Source organism: Sciurus carolinensis, chromosome 12 (assembly GCF_902686445.1).
Source record: "Sciurus carolinensis chromosome 12, mSciCar1.2, whole genome shotgun sequence".
Classification (NCBI taxonomy): domain Eukaryota; kingdom Metazoa; phylum Chordata; class Mammalia; order Rodentia; family Sciuridae; genus Sciurus; species Sciurus carolinensis.
The window spans coordinates 34,864,528-34,881,699 of NC_062224.1; the positions used below are offsets into that span (position 1 = coordinate 34,864,528).

The 17,172-nt window shown below is 47.9% G+C and overlaps 1 pseudogene; it reads right to left on the reverse strand.

Annotated features, from left to right (window-relative positions):
- The window catches only part of LOC124961218 (LIM homeobox transcription factor 1-alpha-like), a 34,663-nt pseudogene extending 19,705 nt beyond the window's left edge, over positions 1 to 14,958 (reverse strand).
- Positions 14,959 to 17,172: the final 2,214 nt, after the last annotated feature.

Here is a 17,172-nt window from a genome sequence, read left to right on the forward strand (position 1 = left end):
GAGGCCCCACAGCAGGAAATGACAATGGAGACTGCCTTTGGTTGGCAACACCCAAGCTTTAGCCTCTTCTCCTTCTTACAGCTACCCACAGAGGAGGCATTTCCAACCTGTTCCCACTGACTAGGAGAGAGAGTGCTGGAGAGGGGACATTCTTGCCCAAGGAATTCATGGCTTGTACCTGGGGATTAGGCTCACCCTCAGACCTCTCCCATGACCACATACCATGGCCTCTGGGTCACTGCAGTGTAGAGAAGGCCTGCCCATGCCACCTGTTGTGCAGTTCATGACCATGAGGGTAAGTCCCAGGGGCTGTCAGGTATTTCCAGGTCTCCTGATGTACCCACTGCCTCTCAAGTCATGTTTTTGGGAAACAAGAAGAGCTTCAACACAGGTTGAAAGAAATTCACCTGTAAGGAATAGCTGAGGCTGCAGAAGGAATTCAGATGAGAGCCTAGAAGCCAGTGCTAGTGGAATATGACCAAGGAAGACCAGGTAGCTAGGGCAGCAGGAGAGGCCTCAGGGCCTACAGAAGAAGCAGCACCCCACTTCCCTGGGAAATCCTCAGGGATTAGAGACCTCAACATGTGTAAGCAGTCTCCTTTTGGCTCCAGTGAGCAAAGTCTCAAAGTCAAAGCTTGCAAGGACTTTACGAGCTTGCACGAACAGGACACAGTTCATTGGTTCACACAAGAACCAGGCTGAGCCCAGGGAGAGCTGCATCCCAAGCCTGCAGCACCAACCACTGCAACCCAGAGCAGAGCCAGCCACCTCTGGGAAAACCCTCCATGAAAGACTGGGCACTGGGAAGAGCCTACACACTTAAGAAGTCCCAGGCACACCCTAAAAGGCACAGTGATCTTCAGCAAGGAAGATTCCCAAGCAGACAAACCCCAAACAAACAACAGGACCACAGGGACCCAGTGAAGAGAAGTGTGAAAAGGGAAAAGAGGCAAAACTCTGCTGGAGTGGGGAACAGGATGGGATTCTACCAAGTGGTTCCCAGAGCAGGAAAGGATCTCAAAAGTAACCACTAACCAAATGCAAAGAGGTGTGGGTCCTGGATGGATGACAACACCAGTGTAAGATCTCACAGAAGTGAATAGTGCCATTGCTATCATTATTAGCATCATGCTGTGTCTGTGTGCCATAGGATCACTTGGCACTTGGGATCCACACATCTGGATCAGCATGTGTGTCAACTGGAGAGGTGGGACTCAGGCAAAGCACCTCAGTTTGTTCCTGTTTTTAGCTACCCACAAATGAGATACCCACAAAGAGATGGAGCCTCTGGCACAGTGTGAATTAGATCACCTCCCAGGCACCCACCCACCCACCCACTGTAAGACCCTGCAGTTCTCCTGGACACCTGGTGTCCACACTGCCCAGTGAGCCAAAAAAAATGGTCCACTGCTGGCCACTTATTCCATCTATCTACTGGGCTGCTATTCCCAGGCCACTGGCAAAGCAGGACAGGACAGGAGAGACCAGACCTTGTCAGAAAAGTGTGGCCAGCAGCTGTAACCTTCCACACAGAGCTCCATGTGGCTGTGAAACCATGAATCTAGAGCCCTGGAGTAAAGCTGCCCAGGGTGTCACAGATGCAGTCTTTCACCAACTACAGTTGAAACGTGTGGGACCAGCAAATTCACTTCACATGCCGCAGGCCAATCTGCACCCTCTGACATGCCTCTGCTGACCATCATATGCCACTTCACCCTCAGCACTGCTCTACAGCCTTGGACACAACTCTTGGGCCTCCCTTTTATGAACCTAATTATATTGCTTTTATGAACCTAATTATACCGAGTTTGCTAGTGGTCATTTAACAAGCCAATTACTCTCCCTGGAACTCTCTCTAGGTGATCATAGACCTTCTAAAATGCATCATTGAAAACCAACCCAAGTATTCTAAATGTGCTCTGACCAACACACAGCAAACCCACAACTACAATCATGTTAGGGACACTGATTCTGTGAGTGCTCTATATGTCTCTTTTGAATCCTATTGACTCTTATCAACTAGAGCCTGACAGGGAATTCCCTTAGAACAATCCCCAGTTTATACAATTACAATTGAATTTGGGATCTGATGATGAGATTCCATCTTGCCAGTGTGTTCTGTGAGCTTGTTGGAGTCCTTCTGAAAGTTAAGTGTCAGCTGTCACACCAGCACTTCCTACCAGGATAGTGTCATCTGCAAATCCAATAAACCTACCTTCTGTGTCTTCAACCAAGTCATGATATGCCAGCGGTCCAACCCTAGCAGGGGTCGTAGTGGTCACAGGTGATGGAGTAGGCATCGGTGAGGTGGAGAACAAAGCAACACAAATTCAAGGAATGGATGCTAAGTTCTAAATTTTATTTTTCCCAGCCAGCTTTTTATACACTAAAAGGTTGACAGTTACACATGTTTTTCCAGAACAGAAAAAAGATCACAAGGAAAAATAACAAAAATATCTTGTATCATCATTACTAGACCAGGCAATGAAGTATTCTAATTATTTTTAGTAATTGCTTACTCGTGATAACCTGTAACTAGCCAATAGGAAATATTAATATTGCTTAACTAATCTTAAAGGTTAAAGCAAGTTCAGCAGGGTTGAGTAAATGTCATTTGTGTGGCTACTGCTGTGGTTAATAAGTGCTAGACAGTTTAAGCTAACAATAATATGACATCATCTTCTACTGTGTGAACTTAACATTGAGGAACTTTTTCTCTGGGAGATAGGTGGCCAATAATATTACAGCATTTAGTAAACCCTAATCTTTAAGAAATGGAATATCTTGCACTCTTGTATGTATACTTTCAAACCAGATTATAACATGTCCTGATTTTATATCTAAATATCCTGTGGGAGATAAAGGAGGGTCTATATCCAGGGGCTTAAGAGGCATCCCTCTGTAAGGATGTCATGGCTTTCCATTAATTAAATAAGCATTGTCATAAGGTATTTTAACTGTAGGAACTCTATTTTCTTTATTTCTTCTGTTCCTGTTAATCACTCATGATGGGGTTGGAGGTATTTGCCTACATACTTCAGGTCATCGAGAGTAGTCAACAGGGGATCAGCAGCTAGAATCTATTTTTGTATTTTCTCATAACATTCTTGGTTACTCAAAGTTTCATTACAAATGACTAAATCTGAAATCACTGTTAGAAGTCTGGTGTTTATGTTTTAACCCTGGTTCTGTTAAGACCCCTTTTTTCAGGGAAAACACATAAAATATTAATAGTAAACCTACACATATTAAGCGACCAAGGAAGGAAAGTCCGCAACCAAATTCCCAGTATGATGAGACTTTGCAAACACCTTTATTGCTCAGCGGAATCCTTGTCAAACACTGAGGGGAATTGCAGGTGGCGTGACAATGATAAGAACTTTAAAGATGACAAGACACTCCACAAACATTTATCAGCACTGTCATCTGTCAGGCACTCAGGACAGAGACCAGTGGGGAACTGAATTTGTCCTGGACAAATCCTAAAACTGTTTGCTTTCTATTCAGCCCTCACATGAGGCACTGTCTGTCCTGGACTTTTAGTGCTGAAAGAAAAAACAGGGCTCTTCCAGAGTCACCTCCCTCCCACCTGCCAGTGCCCATGCCCAGTCACTTAAGCTGAGTGACATTCCCAGTTTCCCTGTGTGGAGCAGGATTGGCCTCCTCAAACCTGTCCATCCATAGTGCAAGGACCAGGAAGGTCTAGTCCAATGGCTGAATGCATGACTTCCCTAAAGTCAGGAAATGTGTTGGCATGATCTGACTTCACTTCATCTTTACTTTTTGCCTGAGCCTCAACACTTCCTTCCTCAGACATGACTTGAGACTGCCCCACCCTAACCCATCCTTGTCATGCTGAGGTTCCATGTGCATACAGCAAGCACTCAAGATGCATCTCCTGGAGGAGTGCGTGAATAAATGAAGTGGAAGGCTCCAGGGAGTCAGTGTGGGAGGAACTGCTGTAATATGGTTGGGAAAGTGCTGCAGCAGCCCCGGCTCCAGACCCCATGATTCTATCTGTTTCTGTGCCTCAGCTCTGTCTTTGTCATTTTTGAGGGGAGGCAGCAGTACAAGCACCCTTACTGCAATTCAGTGAAAATCTGCAAAGCTTTGAAATGAGTCCACTGAAGAGCTCAGCAGTCAAGTCTCACAGCCCTGTGTCCAGAGGATGGCCTGGCCAGGGCTAATGTCCCTAGAAGGTTTGCTGTGGCCTTCTGGTGTGCACGTTCCTATAAGTCCACATTGGCATCTGGCCACCATGGCCCCAAGCCCTTTGGGATGATTTTGCATCACTCTGGGGAGACGGCACAGCAAGCAAGACACCTGGCGAGTAAGATAGTTGAGCTGACCTGGTTCAAGTAGACTCCAAACAGCTCAATTTAGAATGGCTCTGTCTCCCCAGGAGACTATGACTATGCTTGTGCCCATGTTCCCAGTTAGGAGATATTTCCCTCAAATTGAGACAAACCTAGAACACTTGGGACCACCAGGTCCAGCAGGAGCTCTCCAGGCACCAGCAAGGCAGCAAGCAATGAGCAGCACCTTGAAGTGAAGTCCAGGCCCCACCAGCTAGTGCTGGGTACCAGCACTGGAGAACGCCAGGTTATCCCCAGCAGCTTCCTTCATTCCCCGAAATGAAGCCTGATGTGGGGGAGGGGGCAGGGTGCACATGGCCACCCTCACAGCCCTGGAATGGAACTGCACATTCAGGAAGCCTCCCAGGGTCAGATGAAAGTGTGGCCAGATGAGGTGCCCACATGCCAGTCTCCAGGGCTCTGGTTGTGGACCCAAGCACCATGCTCCTACTGCCTGGGCTTTTTCCTTCTTTAGGAAAGAGCATATCTGGCACCTTAGGGTCCAGACTTGGACTGATCCCTGAGCATACAGTGGCAAATAAGGCACAGGCTGGCCCTCTTGAGGCTTCACACACTAGCGAGAATGATGAGCTGCCACAGCAGCTGCAATGTGAAAGAACTGTTGGGCAGAAGTGGAGGCTGCTGGCCCATGTGGGAACAGAGGCTTTCCTGGTGGGGACAGAGGTTTTCCTGGTGGGGTGGGCTCTAGGGGCAAGAATACAGGGAGAGACCTGAAGATCTGGCAGGAGTGGGGGTTTACTGATAAGAGCTGGAGTCCCACGTGGTACAGGGCAGGTGAAAATGAACAGGTTTCAGAGAGGCCAGAGATGGGTGGTGGGGACACAGGTGCAAGCACACATGCTAGGGTTGGGATTATGGAATCACGAAGCTAGATGTAGCCAATGCACAGGAATACCAGCTCATGGGAGCTCCTGGACTCTGGAGGGTGGTCACTGTCCTGAGGGGCGGCACACTGAGCACATGCCCTGCTTGTCCAGTTTCCACTCCAGATCTTTCTCTGGCTGCTGCTCTGTAGTCCCTAGTTCCCGTGTCCTCATTTCCCTGCCCTGGAGGCAGTGGGATGAGGGCTTGTTGGTCAGTGAAGGAGAAATGCGCTCTGACCCGATTCACAGTTGCCAGCCCTCCCACTGACAGACAGGAGAGGCTCAGAGCAGGTCACAGTGCCCCTCTACACAGGCCTCACTGTCCCTTTCCACAGGCCCCACTGTCCCTCTGCACTACCAGTTCCAGCACATCATGCAGAGTCATGCTTCAGACCAGCAAGGGTCCCTTACTGCCACTTCAGTTTTTGTCTCTAGTCTGCTTTGGCCACAGGAGCTTTTTAGAGGTGACATGGGGCTGGACATGCTGCCCACACTTCTGCCATTTTCAGGTCATACCTGTTATGGGGTGCAACTTAAGAACAGACTAATCACCAATGAGAAGTCCAAATTTGAGAGTCTTTATTAAGCTGGCCAGCTGACTGTCTCACACAATGCCCCCAAAAAATGGCTATTGGGAGAATAGCCCCGACCACAGGTTGTAGAGGTTATTATACCAAAAATCACATCAATCATAAGTGTTTGTTGCTATGATTCAAAATTACAAACTAACATCATAAGATCATTTACAGAGGGGGAAATGAGTCAAACTGACCCTTACCTAGGTACAAACTAAAGAATGGTTGCTAACATCCACACAATTACCATTTAAATGGTACATTGGTTAAGAGCAATAGAGGTCAAAGGAGAGTAATTTTTACTACATAGGAGTCGCCATTGTATATTATTAAACATGTCACACCAAGTAACTGATTATGGGTACAGAGGTGGGTTGTTCCCATGGGAGAAGCTTATTTCCTACATAACATGGAGTCTCAGAGCAAAATGGAGTCTGTTTAGTCATGTCCCTTAGAGTCTGGCCTATAACATTCTCATGGAGCCAGATCTGTCAGTCCATCACAATACCCTGTACCTGCCAGTCCTCTACCTGGTCCCCAGAAGAAAACCACACAGAGCAGGACCTAAACCTCATCTGCACCTTGCTCTAAGCTCAGCTGAGACCAGCAGACTCCAGCCGACCTGAAGATCTTCAATTCAAAGCAGTTGCTCCTGTTAACTCTGGAACTTCAGAACTTAGGATTGAGCACTGTGACCACATGCCATGGGATCTAGGAGTTACTTGTTACACAGCATGTTCCAGGCATGAGCTGACTGATGAGAGGTGACTCCAAGCTTACAAGGGAAGTTTCTGGAACACACAGAAGCACTGGCCAGGGAGCATGGCTGTCCAGGGTCCTCCAGAAGGGAGTGCTGAGATGCCACCTGGCTGCACTGCACCTTCCTGCAGCCCTGTGCACTACACAGCACTCACCTGAGTCTGAGGCTGCAGGGCTCACCAGGCTGAGCAGCTCCCACTCCTTCTCTTAGTTCCCTTTGCAGAGCAGTTGCCCCTCCTTCATGACTAACTCATCATCCTTCTGATGCTACCACTTGCAGGCACAGCAGCAGAAGCATCTCAGGTGATACAGGTTCTTCTGGGTTTGCATAACAAACTTGTTGGGAGCAACAGCCTCAAAGCAGTCCCTACTTTTGACAGCAAACAGTCTGACAGCAGGGAGAGAGGAAGGACAGCACTGTGAGTGAGGTCTGAGTGGCCCATGCCACCCTCAGGTCAGCAGCACAAGGCCTTCCAGACCTGGATCAGGATGCCTGCCCTGCGGCCGACTTTAAATCTGAGTTATTCAGTCTCTTCCTGGTCACTCTGATCAATAGCCATCCCTGGTGACCTATGAAAGACCTAATATTTAAAGCAGGTCTGTGGGAGTTTTATTCTTTTTTAAAGGCCTGATGAACACCATGGTTCCATCTGTCGAACCTCTGGGATAAGCACTAACATGTCCTGATGCCACCTCTGGGTTCATTTGTTGCAGTGTCTGTTTTACTATTTCCAAACTAAAGAGTTTTCTAAAGTTGTAGCACAACGGTGGTGGGGATTCAGAGAAAATCAATCCCTGTCTGTCCCCACATGAAAGAGGAGTGGATGGACATGTACAGGTCAGGTGATGTGAGGACAGAATGGCCCAGGTGAGTGCATGAACCTGCACATCTCTCTGTGCCACCAACACAGAATGAGGTGGCTCCCTGTGCAGTGGCTTGCTCCAACAGTAAGTCCCCTCAGAAGGGGCTCAGTATGCATCTTCCCACAACCTGCCAACACACAGTGAGCTGAGTGGGCCAGCCCCTTCCCAGGTTCTGCAGGTTCACTCAACTGTCGCTCTTCCCACCATCCCTTCCTCCACTCAGACACTTCTGCTGTGTGTCCTGCCACAAGCCACACCTCTGTCCACAGGAGGGGAGGGAAAGAACCACAGCCCACAGCATTCACACAGAGACCAGTAAGTGTCCATTGTCTGCAACATGCCAGGCACAGGAGGACACAGACAAACCCATGGCACAGACCCCTGCCCTGCCTGCAGAAGAAACAGTGAACAAAGGGCAATGAACAGATACAGAGCATGGTCCCGCGGGGATGTCTTCAGGAAATGCCACAATAACAAGACAAGGCAAGGTCCCATGAACACAAAAGAGGTGAAGCCGTGTACATCTGAAGAATCACGAGGCATAGTCCCTTCCCAGCCACAAAATTGTGCCAGCTTGTGAGGCAGGTCCACACTTGTGCCTGTATCTTTATCTGGGAAGCTTCCTGGAACTGTGAAAGAGCTGGGGTCCAGTGAAGAGGAAGTAGGAGGCAGGACACAGAATGGCAGGAGCCCTGGAGTGAAGGAAGCAGGGATTGGGGAGGGCGCAAAATTGCTGCATTGGCCACAATGGGGAACAGCTCCCAGGACAGGCCAACAGGCTTCTACCTTGTCAGGACCTTGAGTCACTACCTGTCCTGTCTGCCCTGGCCACAGGAGCACCTCAGGAGTACCTATCTCACTATGCCTCCCCTCTGCCTCTCAGAGGGAAAGCTGGGAGGGCCACACATGGGAACTGCTCTTTCAGCAGGTGGGCTAGAGTCCCCAAACCAGAGATCCAGGCCACCAGAGACCTTTCTGGCCCTCGCCTTCCCCCAACTGCCCAGGACTTTCTCTGAGTCTGAGCCCCTGAACCTACCAGTCTTTCCATCCCTCATCCCTTGCAGGGAGCTGTGCTGTGCTCAGTCTGCTCAATTCATCCTTGGGCCCAAGTCCTCAGTTACTGCTTGCTAACCTGAGCAAAACAATCAGTGCTTTTCCAAGAACTGGTCAAAGTCACTTTGTTCCAAGCCCTGCTTCTCCTCTCTCCCCTGACATGGGCTGCTAATCAGACAGGAGGCCAACATGCCCAGGGAACTGCCTGGCACCCCAGGACCCACAGTGCAGATGGTAGCAACTGGGCTTGTTTTTACTCCCAGTCTGTTAAGCTCCTCCTCTTCTTCCCTTTTAATTTCATCCCCACTCCAAAAAGGTCTCCCAAGTTGAAGGAGGGTTGGAGTGAGATCAACAAAGGAAGTCCACCATGTTGACTCAGGAGTGCTAGAGGAAGGGGTGGGGCCTGCCTGCTAGGGTCTTGCAGTGGTTGCAGGTCCTGGGGAGCACAGAATGGAAGGGACCAGACCTGGGTTTTCAGAATGGAGGACTGCCTGTGTTCCCTTTGCTGGTTCTGCTCCTGAGCCAGATCACACTCACCTCACTGCCTAGGTACAGAGTTCAAGGTGCACCCGACACCCTCACCCAGTCACAGTGTTAGAGGCACACTCAACCCACACCTGTGTGCCAGATGTGTGCACAGCTGTACATGACCCTGTGGACCCAATTGCTGGCTGCAGAGCTAACACAAACTGTTTTCTCTCAGACTCAGACTAGCCAAGAAAAGAATTTGTTTAAAAGTCCAGGTCACAATTAAAGCACAGTCTGTCTCCTCTCATGTTCTGGATGTGTCCCCTGTGGTCACTTCCCCTCTGAATGCTAATGAGAGCTCACTCTGGGTTCAGAGCCTGGCAGGCTGCTGGTCCTGGGCCGCAACTACTCCAGGTGAGCATGACAATGCCCAACTTTCCTCACAAACTCTCCTCCCTGCATCTCATTTACTCACCTTCCTCTTCCCAAAGAAAACAGGGCTGTGCCTACTTCAGAGACCCAGGCCTCTGTGCAACTCATTCTGGACTGGTCATTCCTGGGTGGTGGAAGACACAGGACAAACAAGGCCACCCTGTCCTCAGAGTGCTCACACTTTGCAGGCAGCAGGCACAATGTGGAAGCCTCAGTGGGTGTTTGGGGAGCATGGAGAGAAGCACCTGGAAGGGCACAGAGGACAGACCATGCCTGGCTCAGGCGAGTGCTGGCACCTTCTCTCTCTGCCTCCTTTCCCTCTCCCCCACCCCTCCTCCTGCTCTTTCCCACATGTCCCTGCAGGCAGGAGGCAGAGACTGACTGGAACTGTCCTGCTCAGGCCTCTTCCTGTAGGACCACAGCTGGAAGCACTCCCATCAGTCCTGGTCACAGGCTCTCCAGCGGCCACACCAAGTGGCAGAGAGCATGCCATTCCTCCCTGGCAGTGTTCACGAGTCCTTCAAGGCAATGGCAGTGCCCACATCTCAGGACTAGTGAGGACTAAGTGAGAAGGGAAGCCGGGTGAACCATTTTCCCTGGCTCTGCCTCTGTCTTTTGATCCCTCTGGCTCTTGTTTTAACTCAAGGTAGTTCTCAGCTCTTCAAGTTGTCCAGAGTCCCATATGAAGAGATCTTTCCTCCTCAGTGGCAGGAGGCTTTTGCCCATGATGCCCAGCTCTGGCAGGACCTGAGAGCACAGCAAACTACTCCTGGACAAACCATGGACTCCCTCCTCCCCACCATGGGTCAAGGTCACCCAAGGAAGCAATATTTCTTGTAACAGCCTCACCACACTGCCCTAGGCTAGGTGCTGCAAGGATAAGCAAAGAGGACCCACCTGACCCACAGGAGGTGGACTGGGATGTTGTTCAGGGATCTGCCTCTCCCAAGGACCTCAAAGAGTCTCTCCTGCGGCCTCAGTTTTCTTATCATACATTCTTAATGAAAAGTGCTGCCCTAGGCAAGACTGGCAGGGAGTTTAGGGGATGAGCAGAAGTTTCCTGTTCCCCAGCCCTGGGCAGACTGTCCAAGATCCAGAGGATGAGCAGTAGTATCCCTGTTCCTCAGCCCTGGGCAGGACTGTCCAGGAGTCCAGGGGATGAGCAGAAGTGTCCCTGTTTTTCATCTCCCTATTCCCACCACCTGAGAACTGCACACTGCAGCAACAGGTCTCTGGGAGTCTTCCAGCACAGCTCCACAGCTGCAGTAATTCTTCAGAAACCTTCTCCAGCAGCATCGCTCACAGGTACATAGAACAGTCCAGGCCAAGAGGATTGACACATGTAGATGCACACACACACACACACACACACACACACACACACACCAGTTAAGACTGTATGTAGATAATCTGGAAATTGAATGATAGTCTCTAGAAAAGACATCTTTTGGAAGATGGTAGTTTGCTCCTAGGACAAGTTTACAACCCCCAAACTGGAAAATCTCCTCATTCATGCCTCTAATGCAAACCAAAGACCTGAAACCTAAGAACTACTGGGAACAGGTCTGCCATTGCCCAGGAAGACCTTGGGAGCTGTGGATACCCTGGTAAGTGAGGGTCACAGCAGTGAGATGAGGTCTGCCAGGATACCAGAGGGCACAGGCACAGGTGCCTGTTGTGTGAGCTTGGGAGTCACTCTGCCATTACAAAACTGAGGTGCTCGAGGTCACAGCATGTTTTATCCCCAGAATGTATCACTGCAAAGGAGAGAAGCTGGAGCTGGATGGACAAAGGAGAATGTGGAACTCCCAGTCAATGCCAGGTACCAGCATGTCTCTTAGTCATTATGTCCCTAAATTTGTGGAGCAGGAGTAAAAACAGCTATTTCATGAAAACAAAGACAGCTACCTGCTCTGGCTCATGACAGTTGCCTCTGAAGGACAGACATGGGATGGCTGGCTCATGGTTGTGTTCCCCACTTACCCTTGGGTCCTCCTTAGTACCACATGTCTGTGGTAGAAACCAAAGTACCAAGCAGTGGAGACAGAGGATCTGGACAGTCATGTTTTACAAGAGGGAACAAGGCTGCGGCTCACATGTGTGAGAGGCAGGGGTTAAAAAGAAAGTTGATCCCTGTAACATGTTCAGTGCAGGAACCCCAGGTAGCTGGAGGGACCTCTGAAAGAAGCCCATCTTCTGTGGGTTTTGGTTTGGATCAAATGGTGTGTGAAGATACTCCTTGACCAGATCACCATGCAAGAGTCTACTCTGTAGACTCTGGAGACTCTGTCTCCACAAAAACCGGGAAAATGCTTTCAAGGTGTGATGGTTTGGATGGATGAATCCCCTCAAAGCCCCTGCCAATGCAGGAGTGTTCAGAGGTAAAGTGATTGGCCTGCAAAAACTGTGGCCTAATCAGTCCCTCGTATTTTTACTTGGTGGAAACCATAGGCAGATGGAGTGTGGCTGAGGTGGGTCACTGGGTGTGTCCTGGAAGGGTAGTTCTTCTGGTCCCTTCTTCTCCAACTTGCTTCCTGACCACACAAGAGCTGAGCAGCCTTCCTGCACTGGCCCTTCCCCAATGATGTGCTGCCTCACCTGGGGCCCAGAGCAGTGGACTCAGCTGGCCATGGAATGAACCTCTGGAACCCTGAGCCAAAACAGACTTGCCCTCTTCTTTGTTGGTCCTGTCAGGTATTTTGGTCACAACAACACAAAGTTAACTAAAATACAATGTAGAGGGAGAAATGCAGGCCAGCAGGGCAGGGGCCAGATCCAGGAAGATTGTCACCACCCTGAGAATGACTGAGTCATGGGAATAGCATCACAAGGAAGCAACTGGTGGAGTCCAAGAAATGTAGGTTCAAGTCCCCCATCACCTCTCATTTGCTATGTTACCTTGACTTTGCTCAGCAGCATTAGTGATTCATCAATAAAATGGGAATAAATGAAGGACAAACCTCACAGAATCTCAACGAGAATGAACTGAAGTAATGGGTTAAGACTTCTTGAAAGTCCCTGGCATGTGACAGAGTCTCCACAAAAGGCAATGTGGTGATGACGATGGAGAGGAAGAGTTGAATGAGAAGTCAGAGGAGGAACTGGCTTAAAAACAGGACTGATCATGAAAGGAGAGGCTGGGAATGTGAAGGCCAGCAAAGACAACTTGGGAAGGGAAGGTCTGGGGCCCAAGCTGTGGACTGTGCCTGATAGTCAACAGTCATCTTGATGGTGGTCCCACTGTGAGCTGACTGCAGACCTGACAGAGCCAGGCCTGAGCTCTGGGCTCAGAGTAGGGTGTGCATGCAGCCTATCACACAGCATCTATTGGGACTTAGCTAACTGCAATAGCTGACTCCAGGTGTCTAATGGACTCAGGGGTACCTGGAGAGCTGGAGATGCACTACTTCTGGGAATTCTGAGAAGGCAGTTTGAGGCAAGGACTAAGGAGGGTCTGCCCCTGTCCATCATGGGGCATCATCTTCCTGTGGTCAGTTTTCCAACTCCAGCTTCCCAGGGCTTCAGCCTCAAGTCTGCATGTGACACCATCAGCTTTCCCCATTCTCTAGCTCAGGGATGGCATATCATGGGAGCCAATTCCCCTATTAAGTCCCCTCTCAATTGTCTGCATGTGCCCTACTTGTTCTGTTTCTCTGAAGAACCCTGTCTGACACACTCAGTTAAGAATTCTGGCATGGTCCACTGAAATGCCTTCCTGTTTGACATATCAAAGTGAAAACCAGGAAGTAAACTGAGGTTTAATGTTCTTCTTAGTGACCGTACTCCTGACATCTCACTCATGAGTTAACATGGCTTCCTCCAGTCTCCCCATCCCCTGCCCCATCTTCCACAAGACCCACTGTCTTCCCTGGGCCTACCCTCCTGGCTGCTGCCACCACTTCCTGTGTGCAGGAACAGCACACATCACCTCCTGCACCTCAGAGCTATCCCGGGGCAAACTTCAGGCCCAGGAGGATGACAAGAATTGGAACTCCAGAACTCCTGACCCTGGGTGTCTGAAAAGACTGAGATGGTCATAAACCTTAACCAGAGTCCTGCAGACTTCGAGGGAGATTCCTGACACCTTCACACCACAGTCATCGAGTGGAAAGAGGGAGGCTGGGGTAAACACATACTACACTGTTACCCTCCCCCAAACTATACATCAGAGCCCTCTTCAGCCCAGGCAGTAGTTACTACATACATAGCATGTCACCTTTCCACACGGGAGCTCAGTCTATCAGGTATGCAAACCCTGGGTGAGGAAGCAGAGGGTCTCCATCGCTAACCTAGAGGCTGGGGGCTGCGCTCAGCTTCCACTTTCTCCACCAGGAGGCAGCATGGCAGCACTCACTAAGTGCCATGTTAACTTGGTAACAGGCCATCCTCACAAAGACAGGGATTGCCAGGAGCCAGAACTATCTGCAGACAAGTCTACTGCTGGAAGTCTGGAAGACCATGTGGCTGAACAGAAGGGGAGATGGTGAGAGAAGAGCTTTCAAAGGCATTGGGAACAACAAACATGGCTTGTGGTCTGAGAAGCATTGACATGAGCAAACTTCTCAGCTGGTTGCAGGCTGAGCTTGAGGATGAGCCAACAGCACCACAAATAACACTGAGCACATGGTGCTGGGGTGGTGGAAAAGTCTGCAGGCACAATGGCAGTGGCAGGGTCTTCTGCAGGAGATAGTCTCAGGCCTGCAGTGGCGAGAAGGGAAGAACAATACTGGGCCTGCAGGCCCAATCAGAGCCCTTGCCTCCCGTGGCTCCGGGAGCATTGGTAGGACCACACGATGAGACAGAGAAGTGTGAAATAGCTACTGAGGTTGATGTATGCATGCCCCAGAGGCACTGGGAGGCCTCATCAAGACCACAGGGCTCCTTGCCTGTCACAATGCCCCTGCTGATGGGCGGTCACCCTGCAATGGAGGACTGAGTTCTTGTTCTCATAGGGCTTCTGTCCTGGCAACAAGACACAGTGGAAAACCTCTGCCTCTGAAGTGCTTTGGACTCAACTCTCAGTTCTGCCCATAAGCTATTAGGGAGTGGCAAACCTGGGAGTCTCATGACATTCCCCCCATCTTGGGAGACACTTTGGAGATTGAAAACGATGATGTGTTTGAAGAATCTGATACCCGAGCTGCTTTCCATAGGCAGTAACTACCAACTCTCTTCACTTAACTCAATATAACATATTTGCCCATGTAAATACTGTATAATTTATTTCAAGACAGTCAACTGAGATTAAAATAGAGTTGTCTGTGTATCTGAAAGCTTGTTCTTCAGTACCATATTACATTAAGTCAAACATCAACAGGTGACAAAGTGAAGATGGTGGACTAGAGGTTGACTGCATCTCCCGTCACTCCAGAACTCAGGATTCAGGAAGAGGAGGAATTGAGAGACTCTGACCAACACAGAACTGCTGGGTGAGTCTCACCCACTGGGTGCAGCTCCAACTGGGTGGCAGACCGGGATAGTGGGCAGCTTCTCGGACAAGGGCAGGATGGTGAGAGGCTTTCCCGAGCAGCCCTGCTCCCTCAGGGAGCAGGCCAGGTCCACAGCCATCTTCACAGAGCAGGCCCACCCAGTGAGAGCTTTCCCGCACAGAGCCAACCCCCAGCTCTGAACCAAGAAGTGGGCTAGGGGCAGCTTTCTTTGGAAGCACTGCATTATCAAGTTCCTCCAAGACTTCAGGCTACTGAAGTCTGGGAGGTGATATACTGGAAATCTACAGGGACACTATAAGCCAATAGAGGAAATCTGCAATATCTCAGAGTCCCACTGATACCTGGCCAATATGAGAAAACAAGGGAAGAAAATGTCCCAAACAAACCTAGATGCTATATCAATAAAACCCAATGACAGCATGGCAGAAGAAATGTCAGAAAGGGAGTTCAGAATGTACATATTTAAAAGAATCAGGGAAGCAAATGAGGAGCAGATGCAGGCATAGAATGATGAGATGAAAGAGCAAATGTAGATATTAAATGATCGCACCAATTGACAGTTAAAAGACCAAATACGGGGAGCAAAAGATTATTTCAATAAAGAGTTAGAGATACTGGAAAAAAAAAAAACAAACAAACAGAAATCCTTGAAGTGAAGGAAACAATAAACCAAATTAAAAACTCCATAGAAAGCATAACCAATAGGATAGAACATCTGAAAGACAGAACCTCAGATATTGAAGAAAAAATATTTAATCTTGAAAACAAATTTGAACAAACAGAGAAAATGGTAAGAAATCATAAACAGAATCTACAAGAATTATGGGATATCATGAAAAGGACAAATTTAAGAATTATTGGGATCAAGGAAGGCTTAGAGAAACAAACCAAAGGAATGAATAATCTATTCAATGAAATACTATCAGAAAATATCCCAAATCTGAAGAATAAAATGAAAAATCAAGTACAAGAGGCTTATAGGCCTCCAAATACACAAAATTAAAACAGACTCACACCAAGGCACATTATTATGAAAATACCTAACATACAAAATAAAGGCAGAATTTTAAAGGCTGCAAGAGAAAAGAATCAAATTACATTCAGGGGGAAACCAATAACAATATCATAAGATTTTTCAATACAGGCCCTAAAAGCTAGAAGGGCCTGGAACAAGATTTACCAAGCCCTGAAAGAAAATGGATGCCAACCAAGAATCTTATACCCAGCAAAACTTACTTTTAGATTTGACGATGAAATAAAATCCTTCCATGATAAACAAAAGCTAAAAGAATTTACAAAAAGAAAGACAGCATTACAGAACCTACCAACAAAGAAAAGTCCAGGACTTGATGGTTTCTCAGCTGAGTTCTACAAAACCTTTAAAGAAGAGCTCATTCCAATACTTTTCAAAGTATTCCATGAAATAGAAGAGGAGGGAACCCTCCCAAACTCATTCTATGTAGCCAGTATCACCCTGATACCATACAGAGAAATATCCAGGAAAGAAAATTTCAGACCAATATACTTAATGAACATCAATGCAAAAATTCTCAACAAAATTTTAGCAAATTACATACAAAAATATATTAAAAAGATAGTGCACCACAATCAAGTGGGTTTTATCCCAGGGATCCAAGGTTGGTTCAACATCCAGAAATCAATAAATGTCATTCACCATATCAACAGACTTAAAGTGAAGAATCACATGGTTATTTCGATAGATGCAGAAAAACCATTCGATAAAATACAGTATCCCATCATGCTCAAACAGTAGAAAAAATAGGGATAGTGGGAACATTCCTTAACATTGTAAAGGCCATCTATGCTAAGCCCATGGCCAATATCATTCTAAATGGTGAAAAATTGAAAGCATTCCCCCTAAAAACTGGAACAAGGCAAGGATGCCCTCTTTCACCACTTCTATTCAACATTGTCCTTGAAACTCTAGTCAGAGAAATTAGACAGACAAAAGAAATTTAACAGATATGAATAGGAAAAGAAGAACTCAAACTATCCCTATTTGTTGATGACATGATTATATATTTAGAGAAACTAGGAAATTTCACCAGAAAACTTTTAGAACTCATAAATGAATTCAGTAAAGTAGCAGGTTAAAAGATTGATGCTCATAAATCTAATGAATTTTTATACATAAGTGATGAATCTTCAGAAAGAGAAATTAAGAAAACTACCCCATTCACAATAGCATTGACAAAAATAAGATACTTGGGAATCAATCTAACAAAAGAGATGAATGACCTCTACAATGAGAAGTACAGAACAGTAAAGAAAGAAATTAAAGAAAACCTTAGAAGATGGAAAGATCTCCCAT